This window comes from Vitis riparia, chromosome 1 (assembly GCF_004353265.1).
Source record: "Vitis riparia cultivar Riparia Gloire de Montpellier isolate 1030 chromosome 1, EGFV_Vit.rip_1.0, whole genome shotgun sequence".
Taxonomy (NCBI): Eukaryota; Viridiplantae; Streptophyta; class Magnoliopsida; order Vitales; family Vitaceae; genus Vitis; species Vitis riparia.
This window is the reverse complement of record NC_048431.1, coordinates 22,550,555-22,572,078: the sequence shown is the minus strand read 5'-3', so window position 1 is coordinate 22,572,078 and position 21,524 is coordinate 22,550,555. Positions and strand designations below refer to the sequence as shown.

Genomic DNA, 21,524 nt, shown 5'->3' with positions numbered 1-21,524 from the left:
ATCAGGGATTGATATCAATACAGTTGACTATACATGAGATTCTATATTTACATAGTTTCCTTAACAAAAAATAATCATATATCGTGTGACTTTTTAACCCTCCCCTTAAAGCTGGTAAATAGATATTTTCCATTCCCAACTTGCTTGTAATTGCTTGGAATACGGTGCTTGCTAGCCCCTTCGTTAAAATATATACTAGTTGACCCCTTATAGGAACGTAAGGTGTGGATCAAGCCACTATCTAGTTTTTCTTTGATAAAGTGTCTATCAATCTCAATATGCTTCGTCTGATCATGTTGCACTGGATTATAAGCGATGCTAGTAGTTGATTTGTTGTCAAAATAAAGCCTCATTGGTTCGTCCCATCTGACCTTCAAATCACCAAGAATAATCTTCAACCATAACAATTCACATACATCATGTGCCCCCATCTAACCTTCAAATCATCAAAAATAATCTTCAACCATAACAACTCACATACATCATGTGCCATTGCTCTGAATTCAAACTCAACACTAGATCTTGCAACCATGGTTTGCTTCTTGTTCCTCCAAGTGACCAAGTTCCCATCCCTTTTTGAAGAGAATACCTTTTCCCGGAGAAGACTTTAGATAATGAAGGATCCTATGAACAACTTGTAAATGAATCTTTTTCAGTTTATGCATGAATTGGCTTACGACTCCCACTATGTAAGCAATATCCGGCCTTGTATGAGAGAGATAAATGAGCCTTCTAACGAGCCTTTGGTACATTTTTTGTCCACAACCACATCTTCACTTTCTTCTGCAGTTCGGTGATTTTGTTCAATAGGCGTTTCAACAAGTTTACAAGCGAGTTTCCCTGCCTCTTTCAACAAATCCAATACGTATTTGTGTTGGGAGATAAATATTCCTCACTTGGAGTAAGCTACTTCAATTCCGAGAAAGTACTTAAGCTTGCCAAGGTCTTTGATCTCAAATTCCTTTGCCAACTGACATCTTAGACTTTTCTTTCCTTTAAATCATTCTTGGTCACAACTATATCATCCACATAGACTAACAAAGCCGTGACTCCCCCTGACTTTGAGTGTTTAATAAAGAACATGTGATCACCCTGACTTCGCTTGTACCCCATTGTCGTCATAGCTTTAGTGAATCTACCAAACCAAGCCCTTGGGAATTGTTTAAGTCCATAAAGGGCCTTCTTTACACACCATTTTTCCTCTCAACTCATCTCTAAAACAAGGTGGGATTTCCATGTAAATTTCTTTTTCAAGATCACTATTTAAGAATGCATTTTTCACATCATATTGTTGCAACTCCCAATCATAATTAGCAGTTAGAGAAAAAAGAATCCTTACTGTTTTCATTTTTGCTACCGGTGCAAAGGTCTCCTGATAATCCATCCCATATGTTTGAGTATAGCCTTTGCAACTAACCGAGCCTTATACTTTTCAAGTGATCCATCCGCCTTATACTTCACCGTAAAGACCCATTTACATCACACGGGGCTCTTTCCTTGAGGAAGGTCAACCGGTTCCCAGCTTGTCTCCATTCCTCATTGTTTAGAACTTTGGATAGAGTGGTAGGGATGGATAAAGTGTTTAAGATCATGAAAAAACTTTTATGAGAAGGTAACAGGTTCTTGTATGACACAAAATGTGACAGTGGGTAGAGTGGATGCTTAGTGCATTCTCTAGTACATTTCCTAATGGCAATAGGCAGATCATGGTCATGACTATCAAGAGGTGCAAGTGAATTTTCATAAATAGGGTCAGAAACAGGTGTTACCTAATTTTCCGAAGGCTGGTTTGGACTCTTAGGCTTGCAAGAGGTTAGGAATGCATGTCTTCCTCCTTGAATACACCTGCAAAGGTCATATGGGACCAAGGGACCAAGGATTTCATTTACTTTAGTTGAAGACTCTGAATTTTGACTCAGAGGTTGAGACTCAAGCTCTTGGATCAGGACAACATGTGGATTTGGAGACTCAAGACTCATGACTTGGACCGGATTGAGACTCAAGTTGAACAAATGGGGAAAAAGAAAGCTCCAACAAAAACAAATCCCGATCCTTATTTTCCATCAATGACGTCTCCCCTTGAAGATAAGGAGTGGAAAAATACGATTCATTCTCGAAAAATGTGACATCGACAAACATAAAATTTCCTCGTAGGAAGATGATAACATTTGTAACCTTTCTGAGTAGAGGAATATCCCACAAAGACACACCGAATAGCTCTTGGATCAAATTTTCTCTGGTTTTGAGCATGAACATGGACAAATGAGACACAACCAAAGATTCGAGGAACAAGTTTATTGGAAGTATCGAAGTTCGGGTAAGATTTAGAAAAGACTTCTATAGGACTTTTGAACCTCAACACACTTGAAGGTAATCGGTTTATAAGGTGGGTAGCCGTGAGGATAGCCTCTCCCCAGTATGTCTTTGGCATAATGTTTTGAAACAAAAAAAACTCAGGTTGAGGCTAGCAGATGACCATTTTTTCGTTTTAGCAGCCCCATTTTGTTGTGGAGTGTTTACATAGAATATTCATGAATGATTCCCTCTTTTTGAAAATAAGGGGATAAAACCTGATTAAAGTAATTACAAGCATTATCAAACCTGAATCTTTTTATTGCCACATCAAATTGATTTTTTACCATGCTATGAAAAATTGGGAACACAATACTAACATCAGATTTTTGTTTGATAAGATAGAGTCAAGTAACATGAGTGCAATCATCAATAAAGGAAACAAACCAACAAGCACCAGAAACATTGGGAACAATAAAGGGACCCCAAATATCACAATGAATCAACAAGAAAGGAACAAATGTTCTATTATTACTGATGGGAAAAGATACATGACAGTGTTTGACAAATTCACAAATATCATAATGAAGACTTTCTACATCAATTCCTTTGAACAACAACAGGAACAAAATTTTCAGAACATTAAAAGATGGATGACTTAAACGACAATGATGTAGCCATATTTTGGCTTTATTGGAAACAATTTCAGAAATAAATGACCTAGGTAAATTATTCTCAGTCCTATTTGGATTGCTTGGTGCTTCAAGATAGTACAACCCATCCTTTTTCTAGCATCTCCAATCATCCTTCCCGAGTCCCAGTCTTGAAAGACAATGAGTAGAGTAAAAAATGACATTACAATTCATGCCTTGTGTAAGCTTATGGATTGAAACAAGATTGGTAAACAATTTAGGAACATGTAAAACATTTTTCAAAACTAAGAAAGGTTGTATTTTAATTTCACCTTGACCAACAATAGTGGTCAATCATCCATCAGCCGTTGCAATCTTTTTATTACTAGGGCATGGATTGTAGTTACTAAATTTGAAGGAAGAATTTGTCATGTGGTATGTTGCTCCTGAGTCAAGGACCCAAGAGTTTGGAAAATTAGTATCTGAAGCACTTAACACATTAGAGATAAGAGACTTACCTTCGAGTGCCAATGAGCAAGCACCCGGTTTTTCGAGAGTTCCCAGCAAGCTTCTCAGTTTTTGAATCTCTTCTTTGTTGAACTCTCCAATGTCTTAGGGACTTTCATCACCCGGTTGAGTAGCAGAAAGATAAGTCTGCCGTTGATTACCTTGCTATCCACCTTTAAAAGGATTCTTAAATGATTAAGAAGTTTTTACCATAGTTGATTAGCCAAATATTATAAAATAGGAAAAATGCAGCCAAAATTTTGGATTTTTTTGGTCATTTGCATGCTTGAATAAGAATATAATAAATTAAATATAAATAAGCATTAACAAAGTTTTGTTTTAAAATGATGGAATTATTTTATAAAAAAATGACTAAAATGGTAAAAAAAAAAAATTAAGTATGAATCTATAAATTATTTTTCTACATCAAGTTAATCAAAGAAAATACCCAATTATAAAAATTGTTGAATATAATGAATTTATAGTGTACAATCTTTCCTTTTTAGTATAGGTCACATTTATGGTAGTTAAGACTCTTAGCCTTGTATATATATATGTTCTTAATTGTAAGTAGACACAATGAATGAGAATCAAGGTTTTCCTCTCTCTCTCTCTTAACATGGTATCAGAGCCAAGGGAGAAAACCTAATTCTTTCCAGTTTCCCCGTGTCATCAATTCCGGGAAACCTTCCTGTGACCGTGTTTCATTCCGGTCACCTTCCCCAGACCCCAAAGCTTTCCGATCGGTCGAATCGTCGTCATAAAACATTCATCGCCGGCGACTTTTCTGGCGAACTTTTCCGGCGACGTCTTTTTCCCACACCGCAAGGAGCGCCTAGAGGAGATCTCCAATTTTTCCCAAAGCACCGAAGCCAGAAAACCACCCACGCGCCGACCACGCATGTTTTTCTGGTCGGAGACTGCATCTCACAAGCCGGTGCATGAGGGCGCGTGAGCCACTTTCCGGTAACGCGCTTCCTTTTCTAGCCTCGCCTGACGCCGACTAGCCACCCTTCATACTTGTTTTTGCCATCTGAGTCCTGCACATGCCTCTTTTGGGGTTCTTTTGTCTCCGCCGGCCCTCCGAACAGTTTTTCCGGCGTCCTCCGACTATTTTTTCTCAACCCCAATCCCTGCACGTGCCTTGGGAAGTGTTCTTCTACCTTTCCGGTGGTGCCACGGTTGTTTTTCTTTTCCATTTGGTCTTTCACACGGGCGATTCTTCGGTTTTTCCTTCTTCAGCCACATCTGAAGCTGTATTAGGGCTCTCTTCGATCCAAATATACTTAATTCTCCAGATAAGTGGATATAGCTACTAAAACTTCCATTGTTTCCTCTGTCATATCTGGATCTCCTATGATTACTTCGGAGAAATTGGTTGGCAGTGAAAATTATCTTTCTTGATCTGCCTCTGTTGAACTTTGGTTTATGGGACAAGGATATGAGGATCACTTGGTTGCACAGGAAGCAGATATCCCTGAGGTTGAGCGCGTACAGTGGAGAAAGATAGATGCCCAGTTATGTAGTGTATTATGGCAATCCGTTGATCCGTTGATCCTTTTTCATCTTCAGGCCTACAAAACTTGTTTTAAATTTTGGACTCAGGTCAAAGGATTATAAACGTATGATATTCAGCGTCTTTATAAGGTGGCTTCTGCTATTATCCATATCAGCCAACAGGACTTGGATCTATCTACTTATATTGGCCAGATTGTCTCTCTTAAGGAGGAGTTCTTGACTGTGATGCCTCTTACTCTTGATGTTGGGGCTCAACAAACACAGCTTGATAAGTTCTTCATGGTTCTTACTCCTATTGGCCTCTGTTCGGATCTTGAGCCTGTCCACGATCAAATTTTTGGTAGTTCATCAGTTCCGTCCTTGGATGATGTGTTTGCTCGCCTCCTTCGTATCTCGTCCACTCAGACTTTGCCATCTGATAGCATTTCAGATTCTTTTGTGTAAGTTTCTCACACTACCTCTCGAGGAGGACGCAGTGGTAACCGAGGTAGAGGCCAACGTCCTCATTGCACCTATTGCAATAAACTTGGCCACACTCGCGATCGTTGCTATCAGTTACATGGACGGCCTCCTCGCACTGCCCATGTGGCCCAGTCCTCTGATTCTCAGCTGCCTCAGCCTCCGAGCTCCTTCGCATCTTAGGCATCTCAAGCTTCTGTTGCCTCTGTTGCCCAGCCTGGTAATGCTTTTGCCTGCCTTACCCACACATCTTCTCTTGGACCCTGGATTCTAGATTCTGGAGCTTCTGATCACCTATCTGGTAATAAGGATCTTTTCTCCTCTATTACTACTACATCTGATTTACCTACTATTACCTTAGCTAATGGTTCTCAAACTGTAGCTAAATGTATTGGTTTGGCCCTTCCTCTGCCTTCTCTACCTCTCACTTCTATCCTTTATACTCCTGAATGTCCTTTTAATTTTATTTCCATCAGCAAAATCACTCGTACTCTTAATTGCTCTATTACCTTTTCTGATAAATTTGTGACCTTGCAGGACCGAAGTACGGGGAAGACGATTGACATAGGACGTGAGTCTCAAGGCCTCTATCACCTCACTTCGGATTCATCTCCTACAGTTTGCATTTCCACTGATACTCCTCTCCTCATTCACAGTCGTTTGGACCACCCTAGTCTCTCCAAGTTCCAGAAGATGGTCTCTCGTTTTTCCACTTCGTCGTCGCTTTCGTGTGAGTCATGTCAGCTTAGGAAACATACTCGTGTCTCGTTCCCAAAGCGTTTGAATAATCGGGCAAAGTCTCCTTTTGAGCTTGTCCACACTGATGTTTAGGGTCCTTGTCGGACTGCGTCTACTTTAAGATTTCGGTATTTTGTCACTTTCATTGATGACTATTCTCGATGTACTTGGTTATTTTTAATGAAAAATCGAGCCGAGTTATTCTCTATTTTCCAAAAATTTTATGCTGAAATCCAGACCCAATTCAATATTTCTATTTGTGTGTTACGCAGTGATAATGCCAGGGAATATTTTTCAGCTCCATTTACTTCATTTATGTCTCATAATGGGATTCTTCATCAGTCTTCTTGTGCTCATACTCCTCAACAAAATGGGGTAGCTGAACGCAAGAATCGACATCTTGTTGAGACAGCTCGTACTATCCTCCTCCATAGTAATGTTCCTTTTCGTTTTTGAGGGGATGCTGTTCTTACCTTTTGTTATTTAATTAATCGTATGCTCTCCTCTGTTTTACATGATCAGATTCCTCATTTCCTTCTCTTCCCTGACCAACCACTTTATTTCCTTCATCCTCGTGTCTTTGGTTGTACTTGTTTTGTTCATATTCTCACTCCTGGACAGGACAAGCTTTCCGCCAAAGCCATGAAGTGCCTCTTCTTGGGATATTCCAGACTTCAGAAAGGTTATTGCTATTATTCCCTTGAGACTCATCAATACTTTATCTCCGCTGATGTCACTTTCTTTGAGGACTCACCATTCTTTTCCACCACTTCTGAGTCTCTTCCTATTTCTGAAGTCTTGCCCCTTCCCATTGTCTTCCCATCTAATGTTGTGCCTCCTCGACCACTTCAGGTTTATCATCGTCGCTCTCGTGTTGCTGCTCCTCTCTCTTTTGCTGAGGCACTTGCTGATTCACTTCCTATCCCTTCGGCTTCTCCTGCCCCGGCTCTGCCTTCTCCTGATGATTTACCCATTGCTATTCGGAAAGGTACTCGCTCTACTCGTAATCCTCATCCTATTTACAATTTTTTGAGTTATCATCGATTATCTTCACCCTATTCTGCTTTTGTTTCTGCCATATCCTCTATTTCTCTTCCAAAGAGCACCCATGAAGCTCTTTCCCATCCAATCTGGCAACAGGCAATGGTGGATGAAATGGATGCTCTACACTCTAATGGCACTTGGGATCTTGTTGTTTTACCCTCTGGTAAATCTACAGTTGGTTGTCGTTGGGTCTATGCAGTTAAGGTTGGTCCTGATGGTTAGGTTGATCGCCTTAAGGCCCGCTTAGTTGCTAAAGGCTATACTCAGGTTTATGGTTCTGATTATGGTGACACATTCTCCCCTGTTACCAAGATTGCTTCTGTCCGCTTGCTTCTCTCCATGGCTGCTATGTGTTCTTGGCCTCTTTATCAGTTGGATATTAAAAATGCCTTCCTTCATGGTGATCTTGCTAAGGAAGTTTATATGGAGCAACCTCCTGGTTTTGTTGCTCAGGGGGAGTCTGGTTTAGTGTGCAGGTTACGCCGTTCTCTATATGACTTGAAACAATCTCCTCGAGCATAGTTTGGTCGTTTTAGTTCTGTTGTTCAAGAGTTTGGCATGCTTCACAATACAGCAGACCATTCAGTTTTCTATCATCATAACTCCTTGGGGCAATGTATTTATCTGGTTGTTTATGTGGACGACATCGTCATTACAGGCAATGATTAGGATGGTATTTAGAAACTAAAGCAACATCTTTTTACCCACTTTCAGACCAAAGACTTGGGGAAACTCAAGTATTTCTTGGGAATTGAGATAGCTCAATCCAGTTCCAGTGTGGTCCTTTCCCAAAAGAAGTATGCTTTAGACATCCTGGAAGAAACTGGTATGTTAGACTGTAAACCGATAGACACACCTATGGATCCAAATGTCAAACTTGTACCAGGACAGGGGGAGCCTTTAAGAGACCCTAGGAGATATCGACGGCTCGTAGGTAAATTGAACTATCTCACTATTACTCATCCAGACATTTCTTTTCCTGTGAGTGTTGTTAGTCAATTCCTACAGTCACCATGTGATAGCCATTGGGATGCCGTAATCCGCATTCTTCGATATATCAAAAGTACACCAGGCCAAGGTGTGTTGTACGAGAACAGAGGTCATACTCAGGTTGTTGGTTACACAGATGCAGATTGGGCTGGCTCACCCACAGATAGACGTTCCACTTCAGGGTACTGTGTTTTTATTGGAGGTAATCTAATATCTTGGAAGAGTAAGAAACAAGATGTAGTGGTCAGATCTAGTGCTAAAGCTGAGTATTGAGCTATGGCTTTGGTAACATGTGAACTCATATGGTTGAGACATCTTCTTCGAGAGTTGAGATTTGGAAAAGATGAACAGATGAAACTCATCTGTGATAACCAGACCGCATTACATATTGCATCCAATCCAGTCTTTCATGAAAGGACCAAACATATTGAAGTTGACTGTTACTTCATTAGAGAGAAGATCGCATCAGGATGTGTTGCTACAAGTTTTGTTAATTCAAATGATCAACTAGCAGACATCTTCACTAAATCTCTCAGGGGTCCTAGGATTAAATACATTTGTAATAAGCTTGGTGCATATGACGTATATGCTCCAGCTTAAGGGGGAGTGTTGAATATAATGAATTTATAGTGTACAATCTTTCCTTTTTAGTATAGGTCACATGTATGGTAGTTAGGACTCCTAGCCTTGTATATATATATGTTTTTAATTGTAAGTAGACACAATGAATGAGAATCAAGGTTTTCTTCTCTCTCTCTCTTAACAAAAATAAAAATAAAAAATAAAAACACTTAATTTTCCATGTACTTCTAAATTTGAGAGTTCTATCGGTAGTGAGACCAGTGGATATTCTTAGTCTTCCATAAATAATATGGTAACAACTAGTTCATTGAAACTAGGCTTATTCCGATGTTGGTCACATTTATCTTAACTTATTATGGCAAAGGAACTTATGACCAATCCATTCCCATGCAAAATTTTGATTAAAGAAAGTGTCTTCGAATAAAAAAATTTAAAAAAAAAAAAAAAATCCTCTACAAAAGTTCTTCTGTTTCTATCAAAATCAAGCCTTTTTGTTTTCCAACAAAATCCTTATGTTACCTTAACACCATTTGTTTTACTATACCGCATTTAAAAATGAGAATAATAGGTGCCATAGACTATGGACTACACCATTTTAAAGAAAAAATATCATTGGTCAACTTCTTATCACTCTTGTATAAGCTCCCACCAATTAACTAAAGCTTGACCTTTGGGGAAAACCTAAGAATCTTAAACTTCTTTGAATGGAAAAAGATCTTCGAAAACTCACTCCAAAAAACTATAAAATGATGTTACAAAGGACTTTCCACCTTAATTAAATCTCTAAATCAATTTGTTTGCACAATTTTTTCTAGCAATCATGTCTTGAATCTAAAGTAGAATCCCCATACCACAAGTTATGACTAAACATAACTCTCCTTCCTCTATCTACTTTGAATCTAATTTTAGGTTGAAATTTTATCCAATCACTTTATGGCTTTCCACAACCTCATCCATATCCCCTTCTTTCCCATACCCATCTAATTTTAGCTTGAAATTTTGTCCAACATCACTTTATGGTTTTGCACAACCTTGCCCCATTCCCTCTTCCTCTCCTAATACCCACACAACCCTTTACTAAACCTACCTAGGATAAACCATTTCAAAAACCTATGTCTCTTCATTGCAAACTTCTAATACCATTTTCTAGGAAGGATCTTATTAGGTAAAGACAAGTCTCCAATGCCTAAAGCACCCTTACTTTTATCCAAACAAATAATTGTCTAATTTAATATATGAGGTTATTGTCTTTATAGTGCAACCCCCATGTAGAAAGTCCCTTTAAAGATTGAAACTTACCCATGATAAGGACCATCACTATCTTAAGAATGGTATCATAAAAACACTTTCCATGTTGGCATAATGTCTTGTTTTTCCCAACCCATAGGGAAAGACATCAACATGCTAATCGTAGTTTCATGCAAAATGTAGAAACTTGCTCAAAAGTTATAATGAAACATATAAGGTGCCATTGACAAAAGATGTTTTTATGACACAATAGGTTAAGAGAATGGGATATTTGTATGGCTTTAATCCTAGAAAATTAGAATGTAAGTTGTGTGATAAGATGCACATTGTGATGTAATGAGCTGCATATAATGGCTATAGTTAATAGAATTGAGCATTTAAGAAGGTGTATTTTGTTGGGACCTTGTGAGAAAGAGGATTACAATCATTATTACCACTCTTATCTTCAAGGAAGGACAACCTTTCTTTTTCCCTAGCATGCCCAATCATCGTCCCCATGACAAACCCTTGAAACACATAGTAAGGTGGTGTGAATGTCTAAATAATTTAAGTCCCTACTAATTGGGTTAAGGGACAAGAAAAATAGAGAGTTCAAGGACATGTAAAACCATTTTTAGAGTCAAAAGGGAAGTCAAATAGATGTTTCCTTGATCAATGACTGTAACTAAAGTTCCATTTACTATGACACAAGCTATAACTATTAAAACGGTTGGAGGAATTTGTCATGTGATCTAAATAACTCCTAAATCTATGGCCAAGGAATTCTAAAAACAGTTTTTTGAAACATTTAAAGTCGGAGGATGCTTATTTGACTTAGAAAAAAATACAATCCTAATTTCTTAAGTATTGCATCTTCTTCATTGAACCTCATGTCCTTGTTTGCAATAGTAGCTATTTCTTGAAAATTTTCCTCCAAATAACCAAGATTTGTTTGTTTTTGCCTTAATTTTTCTTTTCCGGATCTCTCGAGTGTGTCTCGCTCGTCACTTCATTTTAACCCCTTAAACTTTTATGGTGTCATGGCAATCCCACCATTATACTTGGCTTTGAAACAACTAATTTTGACCCATTCAACATGCTGTTTTCTAGCATCACTACTCTATGAATCACCTCTCTAATAACTGAAAATACCTTTCTCATAAAGGGTAACAACACCTTTCCTCAAACATGGACTTGAAATAGTTTTTCTCTTTCTACTTCATTCCATTTTGATTTTCCCAAATCTCTTGAGCAATAGTATGAAGCATATGTCTTGTCATCTCTAGTTGCCTAAACATTCAACAATCTACACATGACCATGGAATTTCTTCATCCTAAGAATTTAACCTAGGATCTTCCTTGCTTGGTTAAAGCTCAAGAAGATGATTCAACTTTCATGTTCCTTTAATAAAGGACTCGATCAATTAGGACCTTAAGTTCTTAAGGTAGTTACTACTATTTAATTTGAAAGGAATTTGAAGGTTGTGATTATCATTGAATAGATTTCTAGCAATAGTTGTTGATCTTGTCTGAACTATGGGAAAGAAGGTTGCACTTGATTCTTCAAACATGGTGGATTAAGAATATCTAACAAATTTTGGTGATTAAAAATTAGATAGGCTTCATTTTCATATTAAAGGTATCTTCTTCCTCCATCCAAAGATTTGTCTAGCCTTAGAATTAAGGAATCATAGGAAATCGTGGATAAGCTACATAAGAACTATACAAGAAACAGAGCTCCCTAATTTACAACCTATGCATCTTATTATATAATTGGTTTTCCTTTTCAATAAGTCTACTTCATGGCAAAAAGTGTATCTTTCCGAAGGTTTCAATTTGTTTCTTATACTTTATTTCTCTTTTATGTCATCTTTCCAATGTTGAACTAGGTTACATAGACCCAAGAAGCTCTAATGTGCTCTTTTCCTTTTTTGTTTTTTGAAAAGACTGAGAAAAATGTTGAAGAGCACGATAAACATTATGGGCTCAAATCCTACAAACTTAAGCTTTTAGGAAAATTGGTAGTTGCACATTCTTTAACTGTTTGTCAATTAATTTTTCCAATTAAATAATTATTTGTGATTAATACACTTCACTAAGAAAATCATTCTCAAGGCTTTCTTTAAGAGAAAAGTGTTGGTTTAGGGGGTGCACTTAGTAGTTCTCTTTAGGAAGCCATTAAAAAGGAATGAGATGTTTTTTCTATCTTTGCGAGTTATTAATATCAAACTAAGTATTTGTTGGATGTTGAGTGAAGGCATATTTAGCCCATCCTAGAGTTGAAGTAGAGACCTCGAGCGTGAAGTAATTGTCATTCCTATGGTCTTATACAATTGGGAGAGAATCATCCTTCCTAAATTTGACATACATTCTCTAATTTATTGGGTTTTCGAAGTGTGCATATTTTTTCTCCTTCCTTCCCATGATATGCCTTTGTGAAATGACGTTAATAAAAAGGAAAATAAATAAATAAAGGCATGATGAAACCATCTTGGTGTAGACCCTTTTTTCAAACCTTCTCTCATTTCAAGACAAAAATAGATATATCTCATTGCATTAATAAAGTATTTTATAAATACATTATTATTTTAAACCAATTAATCATGTTTTTTAATTTTCCTATCATCAAGAAGGGACAAAAAAACCTTCTTGTTTCAACAACTCTAGTGAGCCTCTTAGTAATATCCAAATAGAAGAAAAAAATGAATGGATTTTCTAAGATCCTAAGGACTTTTTTCTTTTTATTTCTTTTGGAAGCAGATGAACAATCTTATGATTTTCATGTTCCTTAAATAGCTTAGACAATGAGTAATATCTAGAAAAGCATTTTAGGAATTGATTCAATTATCTATCTCTATTCGTTTTATTTAAAAAAAGGAATGATCTTAAAGAATTGTTTTATGTTTTAGTTGTCAATCTCTCTTTGATTGATTAATGAGTGATATTTATATTTTTCTTAGGAAGTTTTATGATTAGGGAGTGGAGGTAGTAAAGCATTAATAAGCACCAATGTTAGTGAGTACCAAAGGTATAAGGGTTAATTAGTTGTCACAAAAGCATTATTTTTATTCTAAGGAACTGCTAAATGTGTGAAAGTGTGCTTCGTCTGAGTTCATTTCTTTGTAGAAAGTTTTATGAAGGAAGATTCTTACAATTAATCAATTCAAGAAAATTGGATATATGGAAAAATAGTGAAGAGTTTGCTAATCATCTTCTCTTTTATTTTGATTGATCTTTAGTTCGTGGTCCCTCATTTTTACCCTATATAGAGTTTCCTAGGTCATTTGAATCCAAATTTTGAGTTTTTTTGTGAGTTAGCATGAGAGCATAGGTAGAAAGTGTAGAGAGTAGTTCATTGTGCTCATATGCTAGTATTTTATTTAGGGTTGAAAGCTTATGATGCAAGATCTGAAAATTTCTAGCAATATACTTCTTTCTTATGTTATAGAATAAGGTGGAGAAACCAAAAGATGGCTGGAAAAAAAATAAAAGGAAAAAAAGAAAAAAAAAACTTACAAAAAGGTTCTTAGGCAATCACACTTAAGAGTTTCCTAACAATCACTTTGTGGAAGAATGCAATCATACTCTTAAAGGAAGCAACTTTCTTACTTTGATTAAAATTAATTCCTTCATTAAAGTAAGAATGCAATCATACCAGAAACTTTTATTAAAATTCTCATCTCTTACTTTGAAAGACAACTTTCTTAATTCCTTTGTGTTTACTTGTAAAAATAAGTAAAGACACAAGAAAGGAATGTTATTTAGAAACTAAAGGAAATAGAAACCTTTTTAAGAGAATAATTGGACTAAAAGAAATAAAAACTCAACAAAAATCAACCACTAACTAAAATAGAAGCTTTACTAACTAAAATGGAAAACCAACAAACTAATCATGACATGTCCTAAGATGAATCTAAACCATCATTAGTGCCTCAAATTAGGGCTTAGGCATTGCAACTAGCCTTTCCCCCCTCTCTTGTAGGTCTCTAAAGGATGTTTTCAATGTTGTTCCCCATCAACTTGATTTCTCAAAGTCTTATTGAAGAATTTCTGAATTCCTTTTATTGATATTATTCGGTACACACCATACACATATATATACACAAATGACTGAATAAGAAAATATCAATCTAGCTTGATTCTCTCCTAAAATTAGGAAACTGAATCCTAAGGAAATATCCTAAATGATCTCTCCTTTTTTATTCCTAAAATACTTTCCTAAATTAAAACCCTAACTTTGAATGCCAAATTTCAACACTCCCCCTCAAGCTGGAGAATATATATCATATAATCCCAGCTTGCAAGTTAAGTCTTCGAAGTTAGGCCTAGGTAAAGCTTTGGTGAGGATGTTTGTGGTTTGGTGCTTGGTAGGAACGTAGTTCAATTTAACCGTCTCACTAGTCACATTCTCTGTGATGAAGTGTCTGTCAATCTCAACGTGCTTGGTCCTGTCATGATGCACGGGGTTCTTTGCTATGCTTATAGCTGCCTGATTATCACACATCATCAGAATCGGAGATGAACTCGTTTGTCCCAATTCACTAAGAACCCTTTTTATCCAAATCCCTTCACAGATTCTCTGTGCTAATGCTCTGTACTCAGCTTCTGCACTACTTCTGGCTAGAACTGATTGCTTCTTACTCCTCTAGGTAACAAGATTTCTCTAGACAAAAGAACAGTATCCAGAAGTGGACCGCCTGTCAATGATGTTTCCTGCCTAATCCGCATTTGAGTATACTTTAGTGTCACGATTCTCTGTCTTTCTGAAGAATAGACCTTTCCCTGGTGTCATTTTTAAATATCTAAAAATCCTGTAGACTACTTCCACGTGTTCCTCAGTGGGGCTGTGCATGAATTGACTTACAGCACTCACTGCAAAGCCAATATCTGGCCGAGTGTGTGAGAGATAAATCAAGCGCCCGACGAGTCACTGATATCTCCCCCTGTCTACCGGTGTACTCTATTTCTCGATACCAAGTTTCTTCTGACTATCCATAGGAGTATCAATTGGTTTGCATCCAAGCATACCGGTCTCCTTAAGAAGGTCGAGTATGTATTTTCTTTGAAAAACTACAATTCCCTTCCTTGATCTAGCCACTTCCATACCAAGGAAATATTTCAAATTTCCAAGGTCTTTAACTTCAAACTCTTCTGACAAATACTTCTTCAAATTCTGTAATTCCTCCATATCATTCCCAAATAGAATAATATCATCGACATAGACTATCAATATGGTCATTTTCCCGGCATGAGACTTCTTGACAAATAGAGTATGATCAACCTGACCTTGTTTGTAGCCCAACTTCAAGACTGCCTTTGTGAATCTATCAAACCAGGCTCGGGGAGATTGTTTAAGGCCGTACAAGGATTTTTGGAGTTTGCAAACCTGATTCTTTGCCATACTTCCTTCGAAACCAGGTGGTATTTCCATGTAGACTTCCTCTTCTAAGTCACCATTTAGAAACGCATTTTTTATGTCCAGTTGTTGCAAGCACCAATCTTGATTGACAGCCAATGAGAGAAGAATCCTGATAGTGTTCAGTTTTGCAACAGGAGCAAAAGTCTCCTGATAGTCTATCCCATAGGATTGTGTAAACCCTCTAGCTACCAAACGAGCCTTGAATCTCTCGACTGATCCATCTGCTTTGTATTTTATGGTGAAAATCCACTTGCACCCCACGGGCCTCTTCCCAACCGGCAAATTTGTGATAGTCCATGTCCCATTCTTCTCAAGTGCATCAATCTCATCTTGTACTGCCTTCTTCCATTCTGAAATTTTGAATGCTTCTTGTATTGTGTTGGGAACCTGAGTATCATCAAGAGAAGTAGCAAATGCTTTGTAAGATGGTGATAGCCCTTCATACGTAACATAATTCCCAATTAGATGATCTATACATCTCCTAACACCCTTCCTCAATGCAATCGGCAGAGTAGAATCATCAATGCTAGGAATTAACACCTCTCCAACCCTATCCTCACCTATGTTCTCTTCAGGCAGACTTGAAATGGAGTCAATATATTGGCCACATGTTGGCTGTGATCCGTGCTCTAATTCCTGTCTTTTCCTCCTCCTGATGTAAACTTGTAAGTTCTCATTAGCAAGTTGTGGGGCTATAGGTTCAATAAGCATGGGAGACTGGATGGTCACACGAAAAGGAACATTTGTGGGCTGGGTTGGCTGGACTGATGACGGCATGGGTGTGGACAACTCAATGGGCGCGGATTGGAAGGGATTTGGTGACTCTGAGTGAGAAAAAGGTACAACCTTAAGAAGAGACTCCCAAACTTGATGTTCATTCATGCTCTCCCCCTGAACATGAGATTTGGGATAGAAGAAGACATGTTCAAAGAAAGGGACATCCATGGTGGTGTAAAATCTTTTGTTGGTTGGAGAATAGCATTTGTACCCTTTTTGGGTTGGAGAATACCCTAGGAAAATGCACTTATTGGCTCGAGGAGCAAATTTGCTACGATTTTGAGGATACACATGAACGAATGTCGTGCAACCAAATACTTTGAGTGGTAAATCAGAAGAGGCTGCACGGGTGTGAGGGAATTTTTTTAAGAGAAGTTGACGTGGGGATTGAAAGTGAAGCACTCTGGATGGCATACGGTTAATCAAATAGGTAGCTGTGAGAATGGCTTCCCCTTAAAAATAGTTTGGAACATTAGAGGAAAACATAAGGCACCGGGCAACCTCCAAGAGATGTCTATTCTTGCGTTCGGCCACCCCATTTTGTTGTGGGGTGTCAACGCAATAACTTATGTGGAAAATGCCGTGATTTTGAAGATAAGTACTGAGACTACTAGTAAAATATTCCTTTACATTATCTGACTTGAGGACTTGAATTTTGGAATTGAATTGATTTTAAACCATAAGATTGAAGGTTTGAAAAATGTGCCCGACCTCTGACTTTTCTTTCATAAGGAAAACCCATGTTATCCGTGTATGATCATCAACGAATGTCACAAACCATCGAGTGCCATAAATATTTTTTATCCGTGAGGGACCCTACACATCACTATGTACTAAAGAGAAAACAGTCGAAGGTTTGTATGGGATTTGAGGATATACTGTTCGAGTATGCTTTGCAAACTGACAAATTTCACAATGATAAGATGCTGGATTTTTATTGATAAATAATTTTGGAAACAATTTTGCAAGGTAAACAAAGCTAGGATGACCAAGGCGATAGTGTAACATTATAATCTCACTATCTTTATTGACCTTAGAATTTGACATAGAATTGAAAGACTCTAACATACTCTGAGACTGTACGCAACTTGCTTGAGAGACTTGGTTTGAGAATTGGCCACATGGGAGGAAGTAGAGCCCGGAACACAGTTCAGCACTGCCAATCATCTTCCCCGATTTCAAGTCTTGAAAAACACACGAGTTTGGATAAAATTTAGTAACACATTGGAGATCACGGACCAATTTGCTAATGGACAAAATATTACAATCTAAGTTTGGAACATGAAGGACAGAGTCAAGATACAAGTCTTTAGTAAGTTTTATGGAACTTGTCCCAGCAATTTTTGACTTTGAACCATCAACAATATGGACGGATGAATGACCATTACTTGGCTTGTAATTTTGAAGAATGACAGCATCTCCTGTCATGTGATCAGAAGCACCTGTGTCCACCATCCACGACTTCATTCCTCCTCGATTAGCAATGAAGGCTATCCCGGTAGTACTGCCATTGCCAACTTGGCTTAATAGTTTTTGTAGCATCTCCATCTACTCTTTGTTGAATGGACTCGGTTCGGGAACAGATGTGCTCTTAGAGTTGGCAGCCACGTGTGCTCTGCCATCTCTGTCAGACCGTGGTTTTGGTTTCCAATCAGCCGGTTTGCCATGAAGCTTCCAGCAAGCCTCCTTATAATGGCCTGGTTTCTTACAATAATCACACCAAGGCCTATCCCCGTTTCTGACGATCTCCACCACTACTATTAAATGACCGAGCAGCAAAGGCAGAGGCATCCAATGTTGGGGCAGGTTGCTCTTTGGATCCCATCATCACTTTCTTTCTACTTTCTTCACGTCTAACTTCTGAAAAAGCCTCCCTGAGACTTGGCAGGGGTTTAATGCCCATGATTCGGCCTCTAACATCATCCAATTCCCTGTTTAGTCCTATAAAAAACTTGAACAGTCTCTTTTGTTCCACAATTTGCCTGTATGTTGCTGCATCATCCGAACATTTCCATGAGTGAGTCTCGAATAAGTCAAGTTGCTGCCAATACCTTGTGAGTGTGTTGTAATACTGAGTAACTGACTGCTCTCCTTGGCAAAAATCATGTAAGGCTGATTCAACCTGAAAAAGTTCTGAAGTATTTTCAGAACTTGAGTAAGTTTCTTTGGCTGCATCCCAGATGTCCTTTGCAATCCTAAACAGCAAAAAATTTTCACCTATGTCATTGTTCATGGAATTGATAAGCCATGACATGATCATGCTATTTTCAATCTTCCACTTCCTGAAACCCGGTTCTGTAGTTTCTGGCATGGCTGCTTCTCCAGTGAGGTACTCATCCTTTCCTTTACCGCAAATGAACAGCAACACAGATTGTGACCACTGTAAATAGTTATGGCCATTTAATTTGTGTCCTGTGATGAAAATAGGAGAGGAATCACTGCCACCAAGGTTTGGAATTTCAGAATTGCCCCCTGATTCTGGTGCCGTGACGCTGGATACTTGTGATGATGCCATTCTGTATTTTGTCATGGAGATGAGGAAGACAGCCGGATATGGTTAGAGAGAGAAAATCAGAGATACCGGCCTAATGGAAAAGAAAAAACAACCGTGGCACCACCGAAAAGGTAGAAAAACACTTCCCAAGGCACATGTAGGGATTGGAGTTGAGAAAAAAATAGCCGAAAGACGCCGGAAAACTGTTCGGAGGGCCCGCGGAGGCAAAAGAACCCCAAAAGAGGCACGTGTAGGGCTCAGATGGCAGAATAGATATGAAGGGTGGCTAGTCGGCGTCAGGAGAGGCTGGAGGAGGAAGCGCGTCGCCGGAAAGTGGCTCACGCACCCTCACGCGCCGGCGCGTGAGATGCAATCGCCGGCCGGAAAAACGCGTGTGGCCGGCGGCGCATGGGTGGTTTTCTGGCTTCAGTGCTTTGGGAAAAATTGGAAATCTCCTCCAAGCGCTCATTGAGGTGTGGGAAAAAGACATTGCCGGGAAAGTTCATCGGAAAAGTCACCGACGGTGAATGTTTTCTGACGACAATTCGACCGACCGAAAAGCGTTCTCCCTTAGCTCTGAGAACAGGGACTGATGGCCGGAATGAAAGATGGCCAGAGAGAGAGATGGTCGGATTGAGAGATGGCCAGAGAGACTTGGCTGGAATGAATGATGGCCTGAATAAGAGGCGGCCAGAAGGGATTAGGGTTTCAGAAAACTGGCTCTGATGCCATGAAGAATTTCTGAATTCCTTTTATTGATATTATTCGGTACACACCATACACATATGTATACACATATGTGTATGGTGTGTACCGAATAATATCAATAAAAGGAATTCAGAAATTCTTCACTTATTCTTTTGTTTGAAGGAATTTTTTTTTTCTTCCTTTTTCTGATCGGTAACTCTTTTTTCCTTTTTTTTGACCTTGTTAGGACTTCTATCCCTTCCATAACTCAACCTAATATTAGAAGAGAAAAAAATGCCAAACCTCAAGGTTTCTTCTCTTAAAATTCTCATTGTAGATTTTAGCCGACATTAATCTTCGCTTTGGGCTTTAGGTAATTTTTTTCACTTTGTTGATTTGTCCTTATTTCCTAAAAAGAACCAATGATTCCAATTAGGTGATTGGCATGGACATTGTAGGCATTCTCTTTATATGGAACTTCCTTTTGTACCTAATTTTATTTTTTAGTGCACTACTTTCTTGGATTAAGTCACATTGTTCATCACTAGGTTTCAAGGAAAACTATGTCTCTTAGTTTACATGCATTACTTTCAATTTAATAAATAAAAAAATGCATTATTAAAGGAACATATATCACTAGTGGATTTTGTTTAAGTTGATTAATCCAAGTTGAGATTCTTTGTTGCAAATAAAATTAGAACTCTAACTCCCATAAACTTGGAATAGGAATGTGAAGTTTTTTAAGTTGGTTTACCTAAAATTTGTTCATTCTGAAGTTTATCTTACGTAAGCAACTTAAAGAATTTTAAATAAACCACCTCACCCCATTTTGTGTCTTTAAACCAGGCTGCCTATAGTTCCGCACTAACATATGTTTTTGTGATGTGATTTACTTAAACCTAAGATGAATTTTTTTCCAAGTTTATGCACCCATCGAACCTTTTATCCCCACTGCTTCCAAGGAAAATAAAACATAACAATTATAAAGAAAGAAGAATTACTGACCTGAACTCATGGTTCAGGTATGCTCTGATTCCAAGCCTATTTATTTGCCAACACCAAGTAGAATTGTTATTCAAATTGAACATTGGGTAATTTTGACATGCATTTATGGTTAACTTGGTTTTGTAGTGTTAACCTTGTATTCAAATGTATTGCAATAAAATCAAGTTGCATGATTTAGGTCAACAAAGGGTTGCTCCACCATAAAAAATTTTATTTTAACTCAAAATCATTGTTTGATTGATTATACATTGTAATGGTTGGCAAGTTAAAAACTATAAGATGTTTTATCCATATTTTACCATGAAAAATGGATTCATGCAACTTCACTTATATAGTGGATCTTATGTACAATTTTCTATTTTCTTTGTTCTTATAAGTCGTAAAGTTATATTTTTTTTCTTGTAATGCTCAAAATTAATATTGTTAATATACTTAAGATTAGTGTTGCCAACTATTGTAATCCTATCCATACTATTATCTAATTCATTTTAAGTAGGTGTTTGATTAGGTGTTCAATGAATTTAATTATTCCAATGGATCTTATTGTACAGTTTTTTGTTTTGTTTTCCTCTCCTTTTCTTTTTCCTTTTTCTTGGAAGTAATTTAAGAACAATGGGGGCAACATAGTGAGCTGGTGCAAGTCTTAAGACTCGACAACCCCAAAATGCCAAAAGGAATGGAAGACATGGATGGGTTGGTGAAGGTCTTAAGAATATCAAAGAAGAGCCATGATTAGTTGGAGCAGCATAACAAAATTCTCAATATCATAAGATGCAAACATTTAATGTTGATACAAAGTGAATAAATATTTTTTAAGTTTGTTACAATTTTTTTTTTTTTTTTTTGTATAATTATGTAATTTGTGAAACTATAAAATCAAGTTCTCATTTCTTTTCAGGATAATGGTGGGAGCAAGGACATAAAATGCAAATCAATTTTATCTCCTCCCCACATTTTTTTTTAGCAAATTGGTAGAATTCTATGGATGCATCATTTGATGCACATCTATGTTTAGAATCATAATACAAGTAAAATCAGCAAGGATTTCCACTTTGGATAGAGTATATAAAATATATTTCAATTTTTCTAGAATTAATAAAAAAAAAAATTCATTGTGTCTTTCATGATGAAGATTATTGAGTTGAAAAGATAT

The 21,524-nt window shown here is 37.6% G+C and overlaps 1 protein-coding gene and 1 long non-coding RNA gene across 3 annotated transcripts in view; one reads left to right on the top strand and one right to left on the bottom strand.

Annotated features, from left to right (window-relative positions):
* LOC117922950 (MADS-box protein FLOWERING LOCUS C-like) overlaps positions 1-21,524 on the top strand; it is a 72,308-nt gene that overhangs the window by 29,003 nt on the left and 21,781 nt on the right. The gene's annotated exons all lie outside the window — the stretch shown is intronic.
* Positions 2,853-21,524, bottom strand: part of LOC117922958 — a 39,980-nt gene continuing 21,308 nt past the window's right edge. The window contains exons 3-4 of one of the 2 annotated variants that reach the window (XR_004652591.1): positions 3,443-3,604; positions 2,853-3,114 (exon numbers count right to left, since the gene is read on the bottom strand). This is a non-coding gene — a long non-coding RNA (uncharacterized LOC117922958). Of the gene's footprint in view, positions 3,605-21,524 lie in introns of both variants that reach the window. The other variant, XR_004652590.1, reaches the window with a different exon arrangement.